This window comes from Phalacrocorax carbo, chromosome 1, assembly GCF_963921805.1.
Source record: "Phalacrocorax carbo chromosome 1, bPhaCar2.1, whole genome shotgun sequence".
Lineage (NCBI taxonomy): Eukaryota > Metazoa > Chordata > Aves > Suliformes > Phalacrocoracidae > Phalacrocorax > Phalacrocorax carbo.
In genome coordinates this window covers 82,325,231-82,350,639 of record NC_087513.1, presented here as the reverse complement: position 1 = coordinate 82,350,639, position 25,409 = coordinate 82,325,231, and positions in this window count along the sequence as shown.

Below are 25,409 nucleotides of genomic sequence, written 5' to 3'. Positions count from 1 at the left end.
TGATGCAAATTTTGTTTGCTTTGCTGTTTAGGAAAAAATAAAATCTTTGTGCAACCAGGGTTGTGGAGTCCTTTCTTATCCTGTCTTCAACTCTGGCATTAGTAGTCAGGCCTAATGTGCTACTGTTCATTGGCTCAAACCACCTAAGAGTATGTGGGTGTGTGGTTTTTTGCTTGTTCTAACAGCAAACTAAAATGTTTTATTTTAAATCAACCTGAAGAGAGTTTAAGGGATTGAAGTTTACAGTGTGAACCCACAGAGCTGTAAGGCTAGTTATGGGTTGGATGGAAATGTTAAACAAAAGTAACTTCTTGTTTGCAATATATTCCAGTATGACATTATCAGTTTAAGATACACCAGTCTGAAAACATTTGGTCTCTTCAGTCATGTGTACAATTTACTTTTAGAACCCAGTTTTACATTTTGTGAAACTTTATTTTATCGCAGATTTAAATACTAAATTGGACAAGCTCAAGAGGACATGTTCCTTGTAATTTCTTTATGCTTAGTAGATGACTCTTGATTATTTCCTAAGAAATGTTTTCTTTTGCTTGTATAATAATTTAACCTGAAGAGAGTGTTGATTATAAGAGAGTGAAAATGAAAACGACTTGAAAAACTCAGGAATTTTTCAATCTTAGTGTTGTACTGTCCCTGCATAGCATAGGTGGTTCAGAGTGATTTCCTGAATACTAGATGGGAGTAGGATCAGTCATTTAAAAAATTAAGGATTTCATGAATTTCTGAGAAAGTCTTTCTTCTGTTTCCATTGAGAGGTTTCCACATTATGGATCATGGAAATAACCGAGTTTCTTCAGGACAGATCTTTTCTTTACACAACCCCATCTCTTCCACATTAGATCATTCATATTTAATATGCAAACAGGGGGTTGTTCAGGGTAAACTGGAGCATATTTTGGTTCATGGGACCTCATTATCACATGAAAAAAAGTAACGCTTCTTTTGTCAGAGGTCAGGTTGAGAACCCTGCAAAGAGAAAACACAAATATTTTTTACTGCAAACTGACAAGATACAAAAGTCAGCAAGGCCATTTTCACAAATTAACTCAAGGGTACAAGCTGAAAAGTAGGGGAGAATTATTTGTTTGTATTTGGCATGAAGTAGAAAAGAGGAGGATCTCCAGATATACCATGCCAAACTTCAATGTTTTTTATAGCTGATGTTCTTTGGAGAACAAGCGTGGATTGTCTAAAACAGGGAACCTGTCAGAAAATAGTATTAGTTGGCTTGAATTTTTTTTGTACCATGAGATTAATTTAGATGTTAGAAGATGTTTAGTGATATTTTAAACTTGGGAGAATATTGAATATATCCAATGAAGGTCGTCCTTCAAATTGTTTCTCTTCCAGATTCTAAATTTATGTCTTTTCCTGTGGCAACCAAGAACTTCCTTGTCTGAAAAAAAAAACAAACACCCAACCAACCCCACCAAGAAAACCCCAAACCACAAAAAAATAAAATAAAAAAAACCTCAAACAACAAAACCAACAAAACAGTCTGTGTTGCGAGGCTCAAAATGGGAAAGAATCAAAATAAGGTTCTCCGAATCCCATATTTGTAAATAGGTAGCTGTATTTTTTACAACTTCCAGAAGGAAGATTTAACTTCTACTGGGCCATATGCAGATTAAAGATGATTAAAAAAAATCTATTACTACATTTTTTATGAAAAATGAGGGTGAGAGAATAGGGGTTTTTTTCTTTTCAGGACTTCAGACCGAAATACATGCATTTGCAAGCTGAGGTACTTAAGGTAAAAATGAATTATATAAATTACTGTTTTATTCTGTGAGCTGGGAACACAACTAATTTAAATAATACATGGGGCACTTCCAGTAGTCTGTAGATCACTTCAATTTGTGATTATTTTGCTGTATAAATATATTAGCTTAATCTGTCAAAGAGGCTTGGCAGTCAGTATGAATGCTGCTCACTTACTGCACTACAGCTTCTTCATTTCATATCAATCCTGAAAGGTCTCTTTTCTGAGAGCAGCTGAGTCTTCATTGTTTGACAGAACAGTCTGGGCTGAAGCAGGCACGGAGGGAGATATAAACAGGATACCTGAAGCAGGAGTGTTGTGTAGGAGACAGGAAAAGGGATAGGGGACCTACATGCTGCAAGGAGCAGATCTGAACTGAGGCTTTGGTTGAGATGGAAAGGAACAAGTTTTCTTTATTAAAAGAATTGCATTTTGTCCTACCTTTGTTGGAACAGTTAAAAAAAACCACATAATTTTTGAGATTGGAAGTCTTCATTGTCCCACATTTTTATTTTAAGGGGAGAAGGAAGGACTTCAGTCCCCAGGCTCTGACTGCACAGAAGAAAGGGTTGTGGGGGCATGTGCACAGTTCATGGATTACAGAGTTCAGCCAGGGATCCCAGTTCTCACTTGAGGATGTTGGCACAAGAAGAAAACAATATGTCTATCAAGACCTCACAGCTCCTGTAGGTGGTCAATAAGAATATTTTCAATCAAAACATTTTGCATTCTTAGCAAAGAATAAAAATTCTTCAAATCAATAACACAGATTCAGTGAAAACTTTCCCCCAATTTATCACAATTTTGCTATGTTGGTGCAACTTAACCTTCATAACAAAATTTAGGTGGATGGAGCTAAACAAATAATTTTCATTGAGCATTTCAGCAGGGAAAGCAGTCGGTTTTGGACAATCTGTAGCAAGGACTAGTCTGGATAGAACCCATGCAGTGCTAAGGGACAACCTTAGTCGCAGGAGTGAGTGTGTTTTGTTGTACTGAAGAGTCAGTGTTATGGCCTGAGACGTCTGTGCCACCTCTCTCAAATGTCTCTTTCCATTAAAATAGATTAGACCCTCAGGATATTTTTCAGCTTTTCTTAATTTTTCATTCATTATGTATCAGAAAAACTTTTTGCAAATGGCAGAACTGTCCTGCCAAAGTCTAGCTGACTCTTAGTCTGATGTTACGTGCTTTCCTGGATTAGCCCAACCAGTTCTTTATGCCTTCCCATGTGCTCTTCCATTCTTTGCCTACAATCTTGCAGGTCCTCCTGAGTATTTACCAATTTCCAGTTCTGCTTCAGCACTTGGCTGCAGGTTTGGATGTGAATTAACTCACAGAACTGAGAAAGGTAACACAGCTTTATCTAGTGCAAAAAAGGTTCTTGGTTTTTAACTCTGTTATCTGGAATTATTTAAAAGAAAAATTAATCCAGCCAAGGGTCTCAGACACTTACAATCACATGTACATTAAACAAAGAAACCCCTCCTTACAAACAAACGAGTGAACTTTATGTGTCTTTCAGTCCCTTTTATTTATCAAATGAAATGTCCCCTTCTCTTCCCACCAGCTTGTTAAGAGTCTGAAACACATCCACTTAATTTATTCCACACTTCATTTGTTCTGGTGAAGTGAACAGGATTTGTATTGAATTTCCCTGGAAGTTTTCAGAAAAGCTGCTTTCAGCTCAACTAGTAACAAGGCTCAACAATGCTGATGGCTGATGCTAGTTCAGAACAGCTCCGCAAGTACTTGAAACTGTTCTTGTGAAATGCAAAAGGTTTGACCTAAATGTAACCCTCAGCAGCTCTCAGCCTCTCTTGTTCTTCTGATCTTTCTCTACAAGTCTAAGGCAACTCAAAATGGTGAAAAGAAAAGCATCTCTGAATGTAATTATTAATTTTTCAATTAATTTTTAATCTATAAAATTGGTTAAAATCAGGCAAATGTATCACAAAGTTCAGATATGCTAATCATGAAATTGAGCAAGTAAGTCACAATTGCAATTGTCTGAAAATCAATGAATTAAGTGGGAAATAGAGATCTATCCATTAGCTAAGACATCAAATTAATACAGTCAATAATCATGTAAAGAAAGTAACACAGCATGAAGACAGATCTGTAAAATACTAATCTCTAGAGAAAACACTTTTCCATTTAATGCTAAACCCTCTACAGGAACATTTACAGCAAAATGATTGATTGAATTAATTAAACATTTTTAACACCAAACTCAAACTTGTTTACCCATGAGTACTTGAAGCTAATTTAGACTCCTAGATCTCTATACACTGAATATGATATGGTTGATGTGAGCCCTCTCAATTTACTTGCTTTTTGATACTGTAGCAGCTAGCTGATTTCACTTCCTCCTGTGAAGTACAGCATGGCCTTTGCTGGATCTTTTCACTGTCAGATGCCTGGCAATTTTGAAAGTAGGAATTGCATAGCTTATAAGTTTAGGAAATGGTGACAGATGTCTTTTTCATAAGAACTTGTCTGTGTGTGCTCAAACACATGCTTAGAACTTCAAAAGTGTCAGAGAGAAATGGTAATGGATGATATTCCACCCTGTAGGAAAACAGGAAAAAGATACAAATAGTTCCTTAAAATCAGAGAAAAGATTCATTCCTTGATTTGCATGGTCTTTAGATGTTTGTGGTGGTAGGCAGTGGTTCAGAGAGTATGCTGACATCATCTGTTCATGACTCACCTTAGGTTGATGGCATCATTTTGGGTGCTCAGGCTGGTTGAGTCACTGCTTCATCTTCTCTTTCCACAGAATCAAGCTCAAAAAGCAGGTATTACTCTTTCTTGATGCTGCAATTGCCTGAGAAAGAGCACCATCTTCTGCCTTCAGCTTAACCTTTAAGATTGTGATTCTGACTTGTACTGCCCTGTAGCACCTCTCCTCAAGGTGTCCCCAATGAATCAGGAGGTGCAGATACCTACAGCTCTCCCCTTTCCCCCAGCTTAGTCTGCTTGTCCTCATAACTGGCGAGCATGACCCTTGTCAGTTGGGAAAACCACCCTGAATCTGGCAGTTCCTTTTCAACATCCCCTGTTACAGCCGCAAGCAATGCAGACTCCAAAAATAAACAAGGAGTGGGATAAACAGGAGGTGAACTTACGGAAGCTGCCTCAGCCCCCACTTCTTGGTAACAGCTAGAGAGTACCACTTGACACCAGTGTGCGGTCATTTTCCCTCGCCCACACTCGTACATTTAAGGGTCGTGACGTGTTCAGGAGTGTGACTGATGGTCCTGTCAATGGTCGCTGTTCCTTATCCATGCTGCTACATCTCCATACATTTTCATGTACCCTCTTACTACTTCCTAAAATAGATGTAGATGCATTCTGGGAATTGTCACATCACCTTTTTACCAGGCAACGAATTAGAGAATTAATCATTTGTAGCTTTAGGCAGTGCAGGGATACAGAGTCACTCCTGTCAATCGCTAACCAAGAAAGTGCTAATTTAGGTTCCTAGTAATATAAAGTTCATACAAAATAAAGAAAATTAAAACATATGTGAACACATAGCCTGACTCTTTTGTAGATCATGAGTCTGATGGTAGGTTAAGATTTCAGAAAATGCATTTCAGTTATTGAATGTTTTTTGCACAAGAGTACAAAATACTAAAATGTTACTTAAAACATTACTGTATTCCTAATACAGTCAGAATGTAACAAACTGGTGTGTTAAATGAAAAGCTTCAAAGAAGACTCAGCAAGATACCATAAATTTCCTGTGGACTTGTGGTTGCAGGGTCATATACTCACCTTTTGAAACATTATCCCCTTTAAAATCAGCAGACAATGACTGTCCTGAATTGCTAGTCAGTCCAGAAAGTTGGCCACTAAAAATAATTTATCCAGTGCCCACAATTTTAGCCCCATTTAGGATATACATTATTTCTCATTACTGCAAGTTATTTTACATTACTAGCCTTACTTTTGTTAACAGCTGAATGCAAAAAAGTTTTAAGTCCTTGAGCTGCTTTAACATTAAGAATCAGCCATCTATTTGCTTAATTTGGTGAAAAATAATTTCTTCCATCTCTAGCAATGATACCTATGTCGTGGTTCAGTGCTGCTCTGATCATCTGTCACAGGAAGAAAGGAGCGTTCTCTTCGGAAAATTTTGAAACCTGACATCTCCAATCACTTCTCATTCTTTAAAGATCCTCCCCTGAGGGTTCTGATGCTACAAAGTACTATGTCAAGCCCCCACAGTGGGCTATTATTAACTCTTATTCTGAAATTATTAAACTGGTTTTATGTGACTTAGGACATATCATTCAAGACAGGAGCTTTTACATTACATTGACGTTTCCAGCTAAGGACTCAATCAAAGGGTATTTTACCTGCTGACCTGATCCAGACGCCTGAACAGAAATGGGATTAAGGTGCAGAAGAGGAAGTGCAAAGAGCAGAGCGGTTTAAGGAAGTGGTTCAGCTGTCCTGTTTAAACACAGTAATGAGGCCCATGAAATCCTAGCACATTGCAGACAGCAGCAGTTGGCTTCTGCCATTTTGCAGCTCAGCAGCCCTAGCAGGGTGGGCTTGGTAGCCGCTTGGATTTTACACTGTGGTAGACAAGTATAGCTGAGCCATAGAGGGCAGACTCTACTTCCTTTTCCCACAGAGCCAAGATACACATTTCACCCCCGCCTTTATCTGGCTCCTATTCAGAACTGATTTAGAAGCAAGGCTGCAGCTGACCTGGGTGTGGCTAGTTGGAATTGGGTCATCCCACCTCTGATTCATTTCCTTCCTAAGGTCACGCTGTAGCAATGAGCTCCATGAAAGGTAAAGGTTTGTGATTTGCTGCTGGACTGGAGGGCATGGCTGCCAACCCAGCTTCTCCTTTCCCTGGTACACCCATTACCACCCCCGCTTAGTTTTTAACAGTGACTGAATGCATCTTTATGGAGGTCATTACCAATACAAAGTCTGGGAAAGAAGACAGTAAACAAAATTTGATCAGGAGATATGGGATGAACACCTACTTTACCAAATGCATTGTTACAGTACATAGGAGGCGGTGGGAAAAAATAGATTGTACAGAAATGCTTATAAAAATAATGTTTCCTTTTTCGGTCTGCTCAGAGGAGATGTAAATATCGTGATGTGTTGCTTGGTCCCAGAGTTTAGCATAATCTTTTCAAACTCTGTCTTGTAACAAACTGGTTTTTTTTAATTTCAAAGACAGAACCTGTTGTCAGTCTGGCTATTACTGTGAACATGATAGTGCAGCTACATCAGTCGCCCTGGCTGAAGACATTTTTAACACTGAATGATCATAAACAGTTTGTCGTGGTTTAGCGGCAGCTCCGCCCCACACAGCCGCTCGCTCACTGCCCCACCGGTAGATGGGGGAGAGAATCAGAAGGGTAACGCTCGTGGGTTGGGATAAGAACAGTTTAATAATTAAAATTAAAAGAAAACAACAGTAGAAATGCAATGTAAAGGAGAACAACGAGAGGCGCAAAGCCCCGGGGCGGGGGGGGGAAGGGAGGGGAGAGGGGGAACGAACCGCCGGAACAAACTGCCCGCGCCGCAGCCGCGCGCCGCCCACCGACCCGACGCCGCGCCGCCTCCGCGCTGGCGCTGCAACTGCCCCCACCTCAATATATTGGTCATGGTGTCACGTGGTATGGAATGAACCTGCCATTGGCCAGTCGGGGTCAGCCGTCCCCACCATGGCCCTGCCCCTCCCAGCCCCCCCCCACCACGCGGCAGAGCGCGGGAAGCTGGAAAGGTAGCCGACCCCCACAGTGAGGAGAATTAACCCCTTCTCAGCCAAAACCAGCACATTCTCCACCCCTTATTCCATACCATTTACACCATGCCCAGGTCCCATATGATGCAATACAACCATACCAACCACCACCCCTCCCCTTCCCATCCTTTAACATAATACACAGACATCATTCCCTTAGTTCATGGACCTTCCCTGTACAATGTCCATTAAAAATGTCCATTGAGTTCATCCAGTCCATGACTCTGGGCTCCATCTGTTGTATCAGTCTTTCAGGGTGGGAGAGATGGTGTGTGGCGTTGGGTTGCTGCATACCGAGTCAGTCATCGTTCCATCACTGCTGCACGGCTTGTTTCATAGTTGATCTTCCATGGGTTGGGAGGCTCGTACTCTGATATCATTGGTACAACACAGAGGTGACACACAGTATTATATAGCAGTTCACATTGTGCCATGCAGTTCATTGACTGTTTTCACCCAAAATCAAATCCCCTTGAGGCACACATCGGATTTCTCCATCCTCCTGCATCACCCACCAAGTGCACCCAGGTCATCGAGCAAAAGCAATCCCACGAATGGGTTTGCCTTTGCCGGAGGCAGGAAGAACCCAGACTGTTTTGCCCAGCGTACTTTTTGTGTGCACTACAGGGACTCTATCCCCTTCCACAGTACATAAGGATTCTTACTGGGCAGGGCCAGCTCGGTTGGCAGATCCCCTCGTGTTGACTAACCACGTGGCTTTTGCTAAATGTGTATCCCAGTGCTTGAATGTTCCACCCCCCATTGCTCTCAGTGTAGTTTTTTACAGTCCATTGTACCGTTCAATTTTCCCAGAGGCTGGTGCGTGATAGGGGATGTGATACACCCACTCAATGCCATGCTCTTTGGCCCAGGTGTCTATGAGGCTATTTCGGAAATGAGTCCCGTTGTCTGACTCAATTCTCTCTGGGGCGCCATGTCACCACAGGACTTGTTTCTCAAGACCCAGGATAGTGTTCCGGGCAGTGGCATGGGGGACAGGATATGTTTCCAGCCAGCCAGTCGTTGTTTCTACCATTGTAAGCACATGGCGCTTGCCTTGGCGGGTCTGTGGGAGTGTGATATAGTCAATCTGCCAGGCCTCCCCATATTTATATTTCAGCCATCGTCCCCCATACCACAGAGGCTTTACCCGCTTCACTTGCTTGATTGCAGCGCATGTGTCACATTTGTGGATAACCTGTGCAATAATATCCATGGTCAAGTCCACCCCTCGATCACGAGCCCACCTGTATGTTGCATCTCTCCCTTGATGACCTGAGGTGTCATGGGCCCCTTCGAGCTAGAAATAGTTCACCCTTATGCTGCCAGTCCAGATCCACCTCAGCCACTTCAATCTTGGCAGCCTGATCTACCTGCTGGTTGTTTTGATGTTCTTCAGTGGCCCGACTCTTGGGGACGTGAGCATCCACATGACGTACCTTTACAACCAGGTTCTCTACCCGGGCAGCAATATCTTGCCACAATGTGGCAGCCCAGATGGGTTTGCCTCTGCGCTGCCAGTTGCTTTGCTTCCATTGCTGCAGCCAGCCCCACAAGGCATTTGCCACCATCCAGGAGTCAGTATAGAGATAGAGCACTGGCCACTTTTCCCGTTCAGCGATGTCTAAGGCCAGCTGGATGGCCTTTACCTCTGCAAACTGGCTCGATTCACCTTCTCCTTCAGCAGTTTCTGCTACTTGTCGTGTAGGACTCCATACAGCAGCCTTCCATCTCCGGTGCTTTCCCACAAGGCGACAGGACCCATCAGTGAACAGGGCATATTGCTTCTCATCTTCTGGCAGTTTGTTATACAGTGGGGCTTCTTCAGCACGTGTCACCTCCTCCTCTGGTGATAATCCAAAATCTTTGCCTTCTGGCCAGTCCATAATCACTTCCAAGATTCCTGGGCGACTGGGGTTTCCTACTCGAGCCCGCTGGGTAATCAGTGCAACCCATTTACTCCACGTAGCATCGGTTGCATGGTGTGTAGAGGGGATGTTTCCTTTGAACATCCAGCCCAGCACTGGCAGTCGGGGTGCCAGGAGCAACTGTGCTTCAGTACCAACCACTTCTGAAGCAGCTCGAACCCCTTCATATGCTGCCAATACCTCTTTTTCAGTTGGAGTATAGCGGGCTTCGGACCCTCTGTATCCCCGACTCCAAAACCCTAGGGGTCGACCCCGGGTCTCCCCATGTGCTTTCTGCCAGAGGCTCCAGGTAGGGCCATTCTCCCCAGCTGTGGTGTAGAGCACATTTTTTACATCTTGTCCTGCCCGGACTGGCCCAAGAGCTACTGCATGGACTATTTCTCGTTTAATTTGTTCAAAGGCTTGTCGTTGCTCAGGGCCCCATCATTCTTTTTCCGGGTCACTTGATAGAGAGGGCTTACGATCAGACTGTAATTTGGAATATGCATTCTCCAAAAACCCACAACGCCCAAGAAAGCTTGTGTTTCCTTTTTGCTAGTTGGTGGAGACATGGCTGCTATTTTGTTGATCACATCCATTGGAATATGACGACGACCATCTTGCCATTTGATTCCTAAGAACTGGATTTCTCGTGCAGGTCCCTTCACCTTACTTTGTTTTATGGCAAAACCAGCTTTCAGAAGGATTTGGACTATTTTCTCTCCTTTCTCAAAAACTTCTTCTGCTGTGCTGCCCCACACAATGATGTCATCAATGTACTGAAGGTGTTCTGGAGCTTCTCCCTGTTCCAGTACGGTCTGAATCAGTCCATGGCAAATGGTAGGACTGTGTTTCCACCCCTGGGGCAGTCGATTCCAGGTATACTGGACGCCCCTCCATGTGAAAGCAAACTGTGGCCTGCACTCTGCTGCCAGAGGGATTGAGAAGAATGCATTAGCAATATCAATTGTGGCATACCACTTGGCCGCCTTTGACTCCAGTTCGTATTGAAGTTCTAGCATGTCTGGCACAGCAGCACTCAACGGTGGAGTGACTTCATTCAGGCCACGATAGTCTACTGTTAGTCTCCACTCTCCATTAGACTTCCGGACTGGCCATATGGGACTGTTAAAGGGTGAGTGGGTCTTACTGATGACTCCTTGGCTCCTCAGTTGGTGAATGAGTTTATGGATGGGGATCAGAGAGTCTCTGTTGGTGCGATATTGCCGCCGGTGCACTGTTGTGGTGGCGATTGGCACCTGTTGTTCTTTGACCTTCAGCAACCCCACCACAGAAGGGTCCTTTGAGAGACCGGGCAAGGTAGACAGCTGTTCAGTTTCCTCCGTCTCCAAGGCAGCTACACCAAAAGCCCACTTGTAACCTTTTGGGTCCTTGAAATACCCTTTCCTGAGGTAGTCTATGCCAAGGATGCACGGAGCCTCTGGGCCAGTCACAATGGGGTGCTTCTGCCACTCATTGCCAGTTAGGCTCACTTCGGCCTCCAATACAGTTAGCTCTTGGGATCCCCCTGTCACTCCAGCAATGCTGATGGGTTCTGCCCCTATATAGTTCGATGGCATTAAGGTGCACTGTGCGCCAGTGTCCACTAAAGCTTTATACTCCTGTGGGTCGGACGTGCCAGGCCATCGGATCCACACAGTCCAGTAAGCCCAGTTATCCCTTTCCTCCACCCGGCTGGAGGCAGGGCCCCTCTAGTCCTGATCATGGCAGTCACAACTCACTTCCTGCAAATGTGAATCAGGAGTCCCTCTATTACACTTAGAAATAAAATCTGCGCTTCTACTCCTCTGTCTGGGGACTTGTTCACTGGAAATTGGAGCAGCAGCTTTCCTGGAAGAGCCTCCCTGAGTGACTGTTCTTCCTTGCAGTTCATGCACTCGTGCCTGTAGGGTCGAGGTAGGCTTGCCATCCCACCTCATCATGTCCTCTCCGTGGTCATGCAGGTAGAGCCATAGGGTGGCCCGTGGTGTGTATCCCCTTCTTTGAGCCAAAGGACGCTTATTCCTAACAGCTGAGACACTGCTCTGTCGAGGTGGGGAGTAGGACAGATCTTCTTTGAGTTGCTGGACCTCTTGGGATAGTTTCTCCACAGCAGAGACAAGCGAGGAAGAGATATTTGTGTCGTAATCTCGGAGTCTATCTATCACCTCTGCCACCTGTTGGTGTCTCGTCATCTTTCCAGGACATCACTGCCAATGAGTTTGCATGCGAAGATGGTGCGCTCCGTACAAACTTCCGCCACATGGGTCGTGTGCACTCGGCTTCATCTGGATCTTTGGATGACCGTTGATCGTCCAGGTCACCATAAATCACCTCAAACACAGCTAATTCCCTTAGATACTGGATGCCTTTCTCCATAGTTGTCCATTTTCCTGGGCGATATGTAACATCTTCTTTAAAGGGATACCTTTCCTTCACTCCAGACAGGAGTCGCCTCCAGAGGCTGAGGGCTTGTGGTTTTTTTCCTATTGCTTTGTCAACGCCCCCTTCCCCAGAAAGGGATCCCAATTGTTTGGCTTCTTTTCCCTCTAGTTCCAGGCTACTGGCCCCATTATCCCAGCATCGGAGCAGCCAGGTGACAATGTGCTCACCTGAACGACGGCTATAATCTTTTCGCATATCTCGCAACTCGCTTAAGGACAGGGATCGGGTGGTCTCTATTTCATTTATTACTTCTCCCTCCTCTCCCCGCGATGGCCCTGGTTCTTCATCATCCCGTTCTAAACGAGTTGATGTCCGCTTCCAATATTTTGTCTTGTGTATGGGGGCAACTGATACTGGTACGGGTTTATTTTCTGAGCTAGCTCCGGTACTTGTTGTGGGGGTTTGAGTGGCTGCAGTGCCTGTCGTCCGGGATGGATTGTCTACAGTGCCAGTCACTTTGCATTTCAATCCAGAGACATTCTCTTCCCCCTGGGGGCACTGAATGCTGTTGAGCAGGGCTCGGTATGCATGGGCCAGACCCCAGCATGTTGCAGTTATCTGTGTCTCTCTGGAGTTCCCAGCGTAACAACATACTTTCTCCAAATATTCTACTAGTTTTTTAGGATTCTGCACTTGTTCGGGGGTGAAACTCCAAAACACTGGGGGTGCCCACTGCCCTAGGTATTTGCCCATGCTATCCCACATGCCCTGCCACTCGTAACTATCAAGCCTCGGGGCAGATTTCTGGGTGATATTCTTAAGTTGCTTAGTCAAAACCAAAACAACCTGCCCAAAAACTAACAATAAGTGCACCTTAACCACCCAAGGATGTTCAAGATACAAAGATGTTGTTGTAACAAAGGCACAGACATCATAGAACAAAGTTGCAAAGGTATTATTCTGTATTTCCTCCATATAAAATCTCTCAGAGGAGGAGGTATAATTGCTAATTGCCTCAACAAGGTGGTATCCGAAGTACAGTAACGGTTTCAGCAAAAACCCCAAATACCAGATAAAGCTGAAAACGAGTGTTTGTATAACAAATCTTGTAGGCAAAACATTACTAATCACAGCAGAACACAGCAGACTCAACAAATCAACGCCAATCTGTAACACCAATTGCAAAAAGGACAACATGGTGCTGTGACCAGCAGCTGTTATCTCCAACCCTTGAGCCCCACGTTGGGCGCCAAAAAGACTGTCGTGGTTTAGCAGCAGCTCAGCCCCACACAGCCGCTCGCTCACTGCCCCACCCGTAGATGGGGGAGAGAATCAGAAGGGTAACGCTCGTGGGTTGGGATAAGAACAGTTTAATAATTAAAATTAAAAGAAAACAACAATAGAAATGCAATGTAAAGGAGAACAACGAGAGGCGCAAAGCCCCGGGGGGGGGAAGGGAGGGGAGAGGGGGAACGAACCGCCGGAACAAACTGCCCGCGCCGCAGCCGCGCGCCGCCCGCCGACCCGACGCCGCGCCGCCTCCGCGCTGGCGCTGCAGCTGCCCCCACCTCAATATATTGGTCATGGTGTCACATGGTATGGAATGAACCTGCCATTGGCCAGTCGGGGTCAGCCGCCCCCACCATGGCCCTGCCCCTCCCAGCCCCCCCCCCACCACGCGGCAGAGCGCGGGAAGCTGGAAAGGTAGCCGACCCCAACAGTGAGGAGAATTAACCCCTTCTCAGCCAAAACCAGCACACAGTTCCTACTGATAAAATTGTATTTTTGCTCTACTGCTTTACAACAGTATGGACAGATATTGATTCCCAGGTGTTCATGGCCCATCTACAAAATTGGGACTATAGAAATCAAGTTTATTTTCCTACAGAAAGCACAAGGACTGCTGAACCACAGCTGCTGCCTTGCAGAGTCCCGTGGGGCACTGCCTTCTCCCCTCTTGCAACTGGTCTCTTCTGACCTCAACAGAAAGGTGTTCAAGCTTACTTCAGGATGCTTGAGCTGTGCAATTTTGAGCACAAATGAGCATGTGCTTTCTCTGGCCTGTCCTTCAAATGTGGAAGGAGTTACATTCCGTAAATTATGCTTTGTCACATTTCTTTTCTCTCTTTCTCCATCCCTTTTTTCCAGTAGTGGTTACTTAGCTCGACTGAGCAAAGAGAACAATTTCTCATCCGGTACTGCTTCCTGCTGCTCCCTGTTTCAGCTATAGCCACTTTCTGTTTCTTCTTTTTTAAGCTCCACCAGCCCAGGACCATGTATACATACGTAGTGTGTAGCACAGTGGTGCTCTGGTCTATGTCACTTTGCACTTTTATCCAGCCCTCAAAGGTGCTGAAGTGCTGTAAGCATAGGAGGTATTCCACTGACTTCAATCATGCTTGCTTCCTGTTTCAAGACTGCATTTTATTGCCAACGTAGTGCAAAAAAACCATTAGAATAAATGAGCTGCAGGTCATAGATTTATGGATACAATACCACAGGTAACAAAATTAATCTGAAAATACACTTTAAGATCACCTGGTACAGGATTATGTGCAGATGAAGCCCAACAATATGCGCTTTATGACAAACATGCATTTCTTTTTGTTCCCACAAATTTACAGCACTTTGGACCTTGTCTGTGTGGTGCTGATTTAAACAGAACTGGTGAAACAATCTCAGGACCAATGTGATTAGATGAATGCTAATCTCATGTTGTCCCAGTTTAATGGCAATTTGTTTTATTTTATTTTGTCTGAAGTTAGCAATGATTTATTTTAAGGTCACACCTTCAAATTGCTGAAACAAGGCTTCATAAGCTTTGTTTTTTGGGTGGGTGGTTTTATTTGCTTTTTGTTGTTTTTGTTTGTTTGTTTGTTTTAAGGCTTAACTATATGATCATTTCACAGGCAGCTGCAGTATTTTATGATGCTGTTGCCCCTTCTGTGAAGGATTTCCCTGCCACATGGAATGGCCAAAATGTACGCACTCTCCTTAGAGACTGCAGGAAAATTCTGCCACTTTGTATGCACGTTGTAGGGCAAGTTAACTGCTAGACCTTGCACTGAAGCATCTGAGAAATGCTCCCACGTGCCATTCCACAGACACTACCGTGAAAGCAGTGACTTCTCCAGAACAGTGTTAACAAATAAAAAAGGTCAATGACATTTTGACCCAGTGCAGCTGCTTCCTACTTAAATGTGAGTCTAAACTTTTGCAGTATCAGTTTTAAACTGATTTAATTGGTATCTGCAGTTTCCTGACTAGACAGTGCCTCACTAGTAAATCCAAACAAATCCAGCAAACGTGTGGGGGTGACAGTGTCTCACTGATGAACTTTGGACTTTTTTTTTTTCAGATGCTGTATGTTTGAATTACAGTAAAAGAAATTATAAATATTTAAAGGGGGAAAAAAAGCACAAAACCCCCTTCTTCCAATGTATATTTAATAAAGTAAACCCTGAAATTCTTTCTGGACAGTGAAATAATGTCCACAGAAACCATCACAATGTGCACTCCACTAGAGAGACATTTCAATGATGCCAAGTTACGGAGGGACAGATGTTTAAATTCACTTTGAGCTTTGGAAAATCTGTTTGTTAACTAATTGTCCTTTCTTTTGTTCTAAAGCAACTTCTAGTACACTTTTAAGAAATAAATCTATGAATTACTTTACCCAATGATCCAGGATGAAGGGGCATCAAAATTACTGACTATCCAGAGTAGGGTTTTTTTGTTTTCCATTCAATAGTTCTTTTAATTAATGATGCGGTTGTTTAGGCATCAATAAAACTTTGTAGCATACTGACTGTAACACAAGGGCGTTCATGTGCAACAAAATGCTGGTGGCAGGGAAGGGACACAGAGCTGGAGCTGCAGGAATTTTGAGACCTACAGATTTCATCTGAGGTTACTCAAACCCCTGTTGAGCTGATATATTCAGTTCATGTATCTGCCTTGAATTTTAGCAAAAATCTCTAATGGAAAATGCATTAGAACATGTTTTATATGTGAAGTTTCTCATGTAGCTTGAGGTAGAAGGTAGAAGCCAAGCAATACTATTGCTTGAGCTAGTAAGCAGGCTGCTTTGCAAGGAGGACACAGGTTAAACCACCCTCTCCTTTCCCCTCTGGACTTGAAGGGGTAGGAGGATCTTCCCACAAGTCCCCAGGAAAGGCTCTGAGAGTGACTTAGGTCTGTGTAGCCCCAAGGACCACAGATTTGTGCTCTCAAGTCCCGGTGATGACATAATTGGAAGTGGCATAAGTGTGGACGCAGTCAGTTACACTTACTTGTGTGTGACTTTAATGTGAAGTCATTCAAATGAGGCAAATTAAGATATGGACATGAATTAATTAATCTGAATTAACTTGTCAGGGAAGGCATATTTGAAGCCTTGTCCCAATCAGAGAGATATTTAAAGTATCTACTACTGCTATTTAGTTGTGCTACTAAAATGCCTATTGCTGCTAAAAGGAAAAATGTTGGGTTTGACTCTTCTTGTTTCTTCTCAAGCAGATATTTGTCATTAATTTGCCCATAGTCCCTTAGTTGTTTCTAGCAGAGGGTGTAAGCTATTATTTTTATGTAAAAAGCAGGGTTTAAGGTCCATAAGGTGCCAGAGCAGCTTATCCTCGAGCTGAGAACAGCCAAGGACAGATCTAAATAAGTTGTCAGAGGTCATGGTGCAATCTGAGGGTGAAAAGGAACATGATCCTTGCTCTGCCTGTCAATGAAACACATTTCTGCCACTCTAGCCTTAAGCTGAGGAGGTAGAAGTGAATCAGATAGGGATGGGGGTGGTGCCTCAGCCCCAAATCCAGGCAAGGCAAGGGAAGAACATGCTAGGTTTTCTCCAGGATACATGAGTTCACAAATATTAGGACCAGTGGAGTCACAAGGTTGGCTTGTTGACTTAATACTATTCAGCTGTTCTCTGTTTCCATGTAACTGTACACCTTTCCTTGGAAAACTATTTATTATATTATTAATAGCAATGTTTTTTCAAAGTCACCTACCACAACCTGTCCTCACATCTAGGCCTCAGACTCTCTTGTGGGAATCAGGATGAAATTGTCTTATCCTACCCAAAGATTTCAAGTTTTATGAGATAGCAGAAACTGCTTGTGTAATGTTTCTGCCCTTAAACCACAGCTCTCATTTGGCCGTAAAAACCTTGAAGCACAGAATGTTCTTTGTCATTGACCCACTGATTCTCAACTTGAAATTGCTTGTCCTTATTACAGTCAGAGAGTAGCGTCTCTTATCAGCAAATAAACCACAGTGAGGTTGGAAAGTCCAAGCTAGCCAGAAACTGTAAGACCTTTTATGCTGGCTATGGCAGGACATTAAATCCCATGTGTCAGTTATCTCATGAATTCCCAGTGCATCTCATTTATTTTTTTATCAGTTTACTTTTGGATTTACTGGAAGATGGGAAAGCATTTTTTGTGCCTTTATGGATGTGCAGCTTCTCTCCATAATAAGGACTCCTTAGGCTAAAATATGGCAGTCAGACTGTTCTTTGTAGGTTCACTTCAAGTGAATTATTTGGTATTCCTTGAATTGGACAGCAATTTGGTTTAAGTACATATTTGGTTACATAAAATATCTGATATGATTAAAGTTATGGATTAAGAGATTTTCCTCTTTGTGTTGTTTAACTACACATTTCTTATTTGAAACTAGGGCCTGACATCTCTAGCTAAGAGCATTTTCTAATTAAAGAAAATATTCTTTTGAGGTCAGGCATGTATTAGTAGCCTTCAAAATAAAAAAAAAAAAGCCAACCCAACAAATCCCAAACACATTAGTCTAACAGTATATTAAGAGAATGTTTTTTATTTAGGAAAAATGCATTAAATGCTCAAGGAAAGAAAATGTGTATCTTTGTTTCTGAACTGGAGATACTATTCAGATCTGATATGGATACTTATATGCAGTGATTTGGCAATCTGGTGAAGCTGTTCTCTCGAGAACAGGTTAGAAGGGTAAGATAGGTTCAGAATAAAGTTATTAACTAAGTTATCTTGTTTAAATATGAAATCTGTTTGAGAAAGTCCTTTATGACTTCTTAAAGACCCATTCCTTTTTCATTAGCAATTTTTAAGTAGCAATAATCTTCTCTCCTGACAGAATCCAGGGTAGCTCCACATAATTACTGGCAAAAAAAACCCCCCAAACAACCAAACAAAAAATGCAAAAAACAATTGGGTTTTTTACATTGTGACCCCAGTAAAACAGTTGCTGAAGTGAGGCACTATAAGATATCAAATCATCCTGGGTCTAGTCTGAGCTCCACCAAAATTTACTTGTGTGACCTTGGGCGAGTTTTTTATAATTTCCAAAACTGGCCATCAAAGCAGGCACCTAAATCCATAGTTTCAGTTCTGCCCCTTTGGAAATGTTAGAAATAGGGGTGTACATTTGTGGCTTGAAAGGATGCCTAATACACAGTATTAACAATTATATTCTTGTCTATTTTAATCATCACAGTTGAAACAAATGAAACAGCTGAAACCAAAGGGTCCATTGGTTACTGCAGCTCTCTGAGTATAAATAATATTGTTCTCTACAAATTAGCATGACCTAATACTATTTTTATCATCATTTCATAATAGGTGTCAAAGACACTTAATATTTCTCTCGTTAAAGCTCTTCTTACTGCTGTTGCCATGGGGTTGTGTGTTCTGAAACCACCCACAGTCCTTCACATCTCAGCCCGTAGAGCCAGAAAGAGTGAAGAGGTGCCACCTCATCAGGGATGCAGAAGCCCTCTGGCACCTGCCTCCCACCCCAATAGCTCTTTTTGCAAGGTCAGCCTAACAGGCCCTTGCTATTTGCCATCCCTCTGCAATATCCCTGGTATTCAGATTTGATATTTCAATCATTGTGTTTTACATCTCAGAGCATATAGATACATTTTTTCCTATGTATTTATGGTACTTTGAAAGTCAGATCTCAGTTTTGCTGGGCTGGTTGTTCACGCAGGCTTCACAGTCTAATGGACTTTTATATGTGCGTGGGTGTATATATACATATATACATATCTATAGACATATATGCATTGTGCCGGTGTACAGAAGAGTAGGCATACTCCTTAAATCCTTCCTTTTAAATCTACACCTGGAGGTAGACAGACTGCTGCTTATTATTGCATGTTTGTTGCAAGTACCTAAGCTGAATGCTTACTTTCGCTGTTTTGTAGTTAAATACTCTCCCCCTGGCCCATTTACATGCAATTACTTTGAGAAAATCCAGATGTGGATGCCTGCTGCAAGTTCTACTTTCCATAGCTTCATTGTGAAAATTGTTGGAAGTCCACAATATTGCTGTGATATGGGCGGGGAAATATACTGAACTCAGTGTCTGCAAATTTCTAGAAGTCTCCGCAACTGGTGCTGACAGACCGGCTTACTCAACATTATCAAGTGAAAAGTTAGTGCTGCACTTGCTTGTGTAGGATCCACAAATTAATATTTACATAGAAACTATGCCAAGGCATTAAAAATATCCTTTGACAAGTCTGTCTTTGCTGGAAATGGAGAGGTATTCTTCAGATGAGTGACCTCAGGAGGAATTTTCAGCAACTGCTACATCAAAAGGGTTTTTTCTTTCTACTTGTTCTCAGAGGCATAAGGCTGTGGTGCATCAATAATAGCTCGTGTTTGTGTAATGTGATGCCACGAACCGTAAAAACTTAAATTCAAGAGGTAACTTGTTTAAGTAACCAGGGAAACCAAAAGCAGCAGAAGAATGTCCTTTTGCACTTCATAAAAAAAAGAAGTGGTGACCAGTGCCTCAGGGCAAACCTATCATAGACTTTTAAGCGAAATGTGAATTTCAACCTCGCATTGCAGTCCCTGTAAAAATCAATTGCAAACTTAATAATGGGGAACTTTGGTTAGTTCCAGCTCTGAAAATTCAATTTTTATTACTCCTATGGTGAGAGGGATATGCTACGTCTGCCACTTTGTGTTTGCTTCTTATTTATTCCTGTTAACACAATAACAGATTGACAGGCAAGACGTGTGGGAAGCCAGATAGAGTAAGGGAGCAAAGTGGGTGGCCATAACTTTAATAAGACATGTCCTCTTTGCAGATTATTCCTGTCATGTTAGCCCTGACTGGACAACTGCTTGCTGGTAAGAGCAGCCAGAGTGAGAAAAGAGACTTTCAACTGCTGTTCCTGAAAAACCTCTGTGCTTCTTGCTAAGAAAAAAAAAAAGGCATGTTAGCTCTGGACGTAGAGATTGGAGCTGAAGGCATAAGCTTTCCAACTCCAGGTATTTAGAAGGAGCTAATAAAACATGGGACTGGATAACCACAGGGAGTGTCAAAGAAGTGGAAGAAGATGTTGCATTGTATAGTTATGTCCAGGGACTACTGTGTGGTTAAAAAAAACACAAAAATCATTAATTTTTCACGCTTAATTGAAAGAGGCCAAAAATGGTAATTACAGTTACTACAGTTACTGCAGTTACAAGGCTGTTGCTGTTTTCTTGACACTTCAAAGTATTATATTTTCAAAAGAAATATAGTACGCATTACCTGTAAATATTTTTTAAAGTGGTTAACTAGCTTTAAGATTTTGAAGCTTTCATAGTTTGAGTTTTCATACTTGGAAAATAAGGAAATTGAGATCTGAGTAGATTTTTACCAAGGCTGTCACACTTGATGAAGTTTATGTTAAAAAAGAAAATAAAACCCAATCAGTAATTTACATAAATATGATTTAAGTTGTTGGTTTAAGTCACTGATTTAAATGGTCTTGATTTAAATAAATCTACTCACTACTATTGTTAAAAAAGTGGAGTGCAACAGCATACAGTGATAGCCCATACATTTCTATTGTGTTGAGACATGGTATGAATCATATATTAGTATATGGTATAGATCGTGACTGAAGATGTAGTAGAGTTGGAAGTGTTAAATATGCTGTCTTAAGTTGTCTGGCATGTAAACATGAACACTAAGTTCAAGGCTTATCAGGGTGATAGACCTGACAATTTTTCAACAGCTTCCAGCTATGAAAGTTGATGTAATGAAACATTTTATCAGTACCTAGAGGCTTTGTCACCTAAAGCTCATAGGACACAGTAATTGTAATTAATCAGGTTGCATGGAAATAGATAAAGTTAAGCTAACCAACCTACTATTAATTTGTCTATCTTCTGTTTTCTTTGAGCAAGATTTTATAGCAGGAGTGATGAGGACATCACTGAATCCTGTCACTGGTGAAGTTCCAGAGAAAGGCATACATGCAGAACAGATTACTTCTGTGGCTGTGTCAGATGTTAATGTCTGAAAATCCTCAGACAACAATGATGTATACACCATCTCTATAATCAGGCAAAAATTTTCACAAATTTCCATTAACTAAAAAAAAAACCCTCCTTCTGACATCCATCAAAAATTGTAGGATGCTTTTGGAAGTTCAGACATTGATATAAATAATAACTCATAGTAGCAAGGAGTTCCAGAAGCTAAAGGTGTGCAAAATGCCATGAACAAATCTAGAAGATATGGAAGAGGGGAGAAAGTGATCATCTACCTACATTAATGCTATCTATGATCTGAGCAGCATCAGCATAAGAATTATGGATAGCAAATGTGGGCAGCTACACATAATATCTGACTTACTACAGAAATACGAATAATACCTCATGCATACTGATTATTCCATGTGCATACTGATTATTCTATCACTGTCTGCATTTTTGCATCAAACAGATAGTGTTTTTGGGGGAAAAGACTATGAGATGTAAACAAGGCAGTGTTTCACTATCACCTCCAAGGACTCAACCTGGATTGTAAAAAAGAAAATTAAAAAATAAAATAATGTGCCAGACTTCTCTTCATCTACTCTCTCCCACTTTATTGACTGTATTAATGTTTCTGTATCCCAGATTTCACTGTTCATAGTAGCTGCTTACTTATAGTAGCTGTGATGGGAGTTGTACAACAGTAAGCAACTCAAACCGAAGAGAGTGGTGTTGTTACGATATGAGCAGGAACAGAAACCTGCTCACATACGCTGTTTTCTTGATGAAACACACCCCCATCCAGATGACCAGAAAAAAACATATGCAGCTGTTAAACTCATGTGAGCCCTGTTTTGAGACGTTAAGAGATCTCTGATCCTTTGGCTGGAGCTGGAACAGAAGCAGGTGCGTTCGTGCCCTTGCCTGTCTTGGATTTACAGGTTTGTGAACTAACAGAATACACACTTATTTTGACCTCAGTAAGTTTTCAGATGCAACTACATTGTGAAGGAATCAGTGTCCTTCCATAGGTCTCATTTCAGGGCAAAATAATACTTTTAATTAGTTAAAGTAGCTTTCCTTCTTCAACACAATTGTCCTGTTAGATGACATGCCTTTATATGGGTAATGTCTGTCTTGGCTTCTTTGCCGTTGTAATAAACCTCTTCCCTATTTTTGTTTGCTTTAAATGGCCAGGCAAGCAATTCATAGTTTGGGCTTCATCATCCTGCAAAAAGATCCTTTGTTTTCAAAGCCATAATATATGCTGCTTGGGGAATACACCTGCCTCCTCCAAGCAAATCCTCAACAAAAGTGTAAAAGAAATGCATGTTTTTGGGAAACAGACACAATAGTTTATGCAGGTCACTTTATATCCTGCTGCACAGAATGAATACAAATTTGTTGTCGTAAGAAGAGATTTTCTGCCTTTATTTAGGGCTGAGTCAAAGTGCACCCTTTATGCTTCCCCAGTGGTTTTACTAGGAATAAAGAGATCTAATATCTATTCTCCCTGACATGAACACCCAGTGCTTTCCATATAGGCTTTGAAGTACTATGGAGATTTCACTGATGGTTATCACTAAAAAACTTATTCACCATCTGGAAAAGTTCACTGCATTCACTTTCTATGCTTCATTGTACCTGGCAACAAGAGTTAGCTGGGAACTTGGATGAAGCTTTTTTTCCCGTTAAAAAAACAAGATATATTTAGATTTTGCTCAAAGTGTAGTTTAAAATATAAACTAAATAGAATAAACAGACAACACTCTTATGACATCAGACAAGAATCCAGGACAAGATTTTGTTAATAAATGATGCAAATGGAAGCTAATAAATACGTATAGAATAGAAAACTTTTCTAACAATGTTCTCATTGTTAAGGGTTCCAATTCAGACTATAACCTTGCTTATCTTTCCAACAATGGTCTGTTACACTGACATTTCAGAAGCTCAGCCAGGTAAATTTATATGGGGCTGGGTTCCATATTTCATTGGCCTTTAATCTAAACTAGGAGGTATTTAGAACTGTTTAGTCTGTTCTGGCTTTTATCTTGCTGGTTGCCTTTGTTAATGGATTATTTTCATTTTCTCTTTTAGCTGAATGATTTTGAGTAGGAAGAAAGGAGTGTTTCTACCTTAGACTTTAGAACTGCACGACCAGCTGCTTGTCTTGTTGCATCTGGCATGAACTGGGATGCACTTAATAGTATGAGTGAACTGATATACAGAGCATTTCAGAAAGGTGGTTTAAAAGCTTTTCAATGTACAGTTTTAAACTGGTTGCTTTTAACTCTAGCCAAAGGAACTGTTGCTATAACTGGCTTTTGTTTTCATGCCTGTGACACTTGCTTTTAGGATTGAAGAATTAGCCCAGCAACCTCGTCAGTGTTGTACATTGGGATGGTCATATCTCTCACATAAAATTGATTTTCTTGTGGTGTTTTGGTGGATCAGCTTTGGGAATGAACTTAGCCTAAAAATGTGGAGAGGTTTTAGAAAACCATGCTGTTTTAACTTCCTGAAATTAGCCATGAGTAAAACACAGTGTGTATCTATATATCTGTGCCTCTGAATGCATGTGTGTATATGTAAATGTATACATGGTATATAGAACATAACATTTTTATATATATGTTAATATATACTTTATATATGTATCTCATAAAATGACGAGTGTTATTGCAGATGTCTTCAATTAAAAAAACCCTCAACTACTCATGCATTGTCCTGTGTTCATCCACTCAATACTAATTGAAAATCTTCTTCCCCCCCACCCCCCCAAAAAAAAAAGCTTCTTTCTGATCTCTTCAGAAAATATACTAACTTATTTCAGGTACAGCTATCCTGCTTTTGTTCTTTCGAAATATGCTACAATAGGTTTTATAAACATATAAAAGTTTCTTTTTCATGTGTTACAAAAATGCCAAGATAAGAAAGTGTGCATATAAAAATAATTTTCTGTGGGTTTCACTTCAGTCCTCTCTATTCTTATTCTCAGTAAGCTAGATCTGGTTTTATAAACAAAGAAGAGGGCCTCTCAGATAGCAATGTAGAAGAGGACATATCAGGTAGTCAAGTACTGCTTCTTTGTAATGTGTAGGGCAGGGGTTGCTGGCTTCCAGCTCAGCCTTAGGGTAGATGCAAACAGTTGATATAGTTCCATTTAGGCTGGTAAAGTTTGCTTGCTGTGATGTTGCAAAGTAAATGGCAAATAATTCAATAAAGAGTGTTTCATAATCCTAAAGATTCACTCACACTTTTCAGTTGACTCATTTATTTGACTTTGGCTTTTATTTCCACTCTTTAATTATTTTTTTTTCCTTCTTTCACATTTCTACATCACTTAGAGGAGATTTTTTTTCATCTTCAATTACTAAGAAGCTCTTCAGTTATCAGTGGCTCTATACGTAGAGTCGGTACCAAATCTGGCCCTGTATTTTGGGTTTCTTCTATATGACGTTCTTAAATTAATCCCTCTTTGTGTTGTTCTGACTTATATGGTATAATAAAATAAGCAGTAAAAAGAAAAGAGGTTTTGCTTGTGCTATGCAATGGAGATTTTTTTCTCCATCTATTCAAATAACTGCAAATGTTCAGCCTTCCCAGAAAATGTACTGGAATAAAAGGTTTCTGTCACCCAAGATATGCCTGTGAAAGAAAGTGAACAAGGGTTGCAGGGCAAGAGTACACTTTAAAGGCATGTTTGTAGGCATGATGCTTAGGGTTATTTTAAACTGACACATTAGAATGAAGGAGATTTAGTCCACATGAAATCAAGTAGTAAATACTTTGCTAAATTGGAGTAGAGGAAAAAGAAAGAGTAACTTAAATTGGAATCTGTAGAGAATATTAGTGAAGAAAAAGCAGTATTATGAAGTCTGATTTGACTTCATTCTATCAAACACTTTCAAATCAAAACACTGGATGTTTCCCTAATGAGTCAAAGCTGTTTTGAAAAACTCTTTTATGGATTTTTAAGTAAGTTTTTATTTTTAATGGGCATTTTTGGAAGGATATTGTTCTTGTCTTCATACAAAATAGGAATTCCTGCACACAGAAATATAATAAAAGGCAAGGAAGGAGGCTCTGGGCCTTTCTCTTTTGACTACCCATTATCATTAACAGTGGTAATTTCAAGATGGTTCTTCCAGACACAGTACATAATGAGTTTGGTGTCTCTGCATGCGTATGCGTACTGGCCCAGAGGTATGCACTTTTTATGTGTACCTATGAAGCTGAAAGTACCCAATGGGTGAAGCAGCTTCTTTCTGGATATTCTGAAG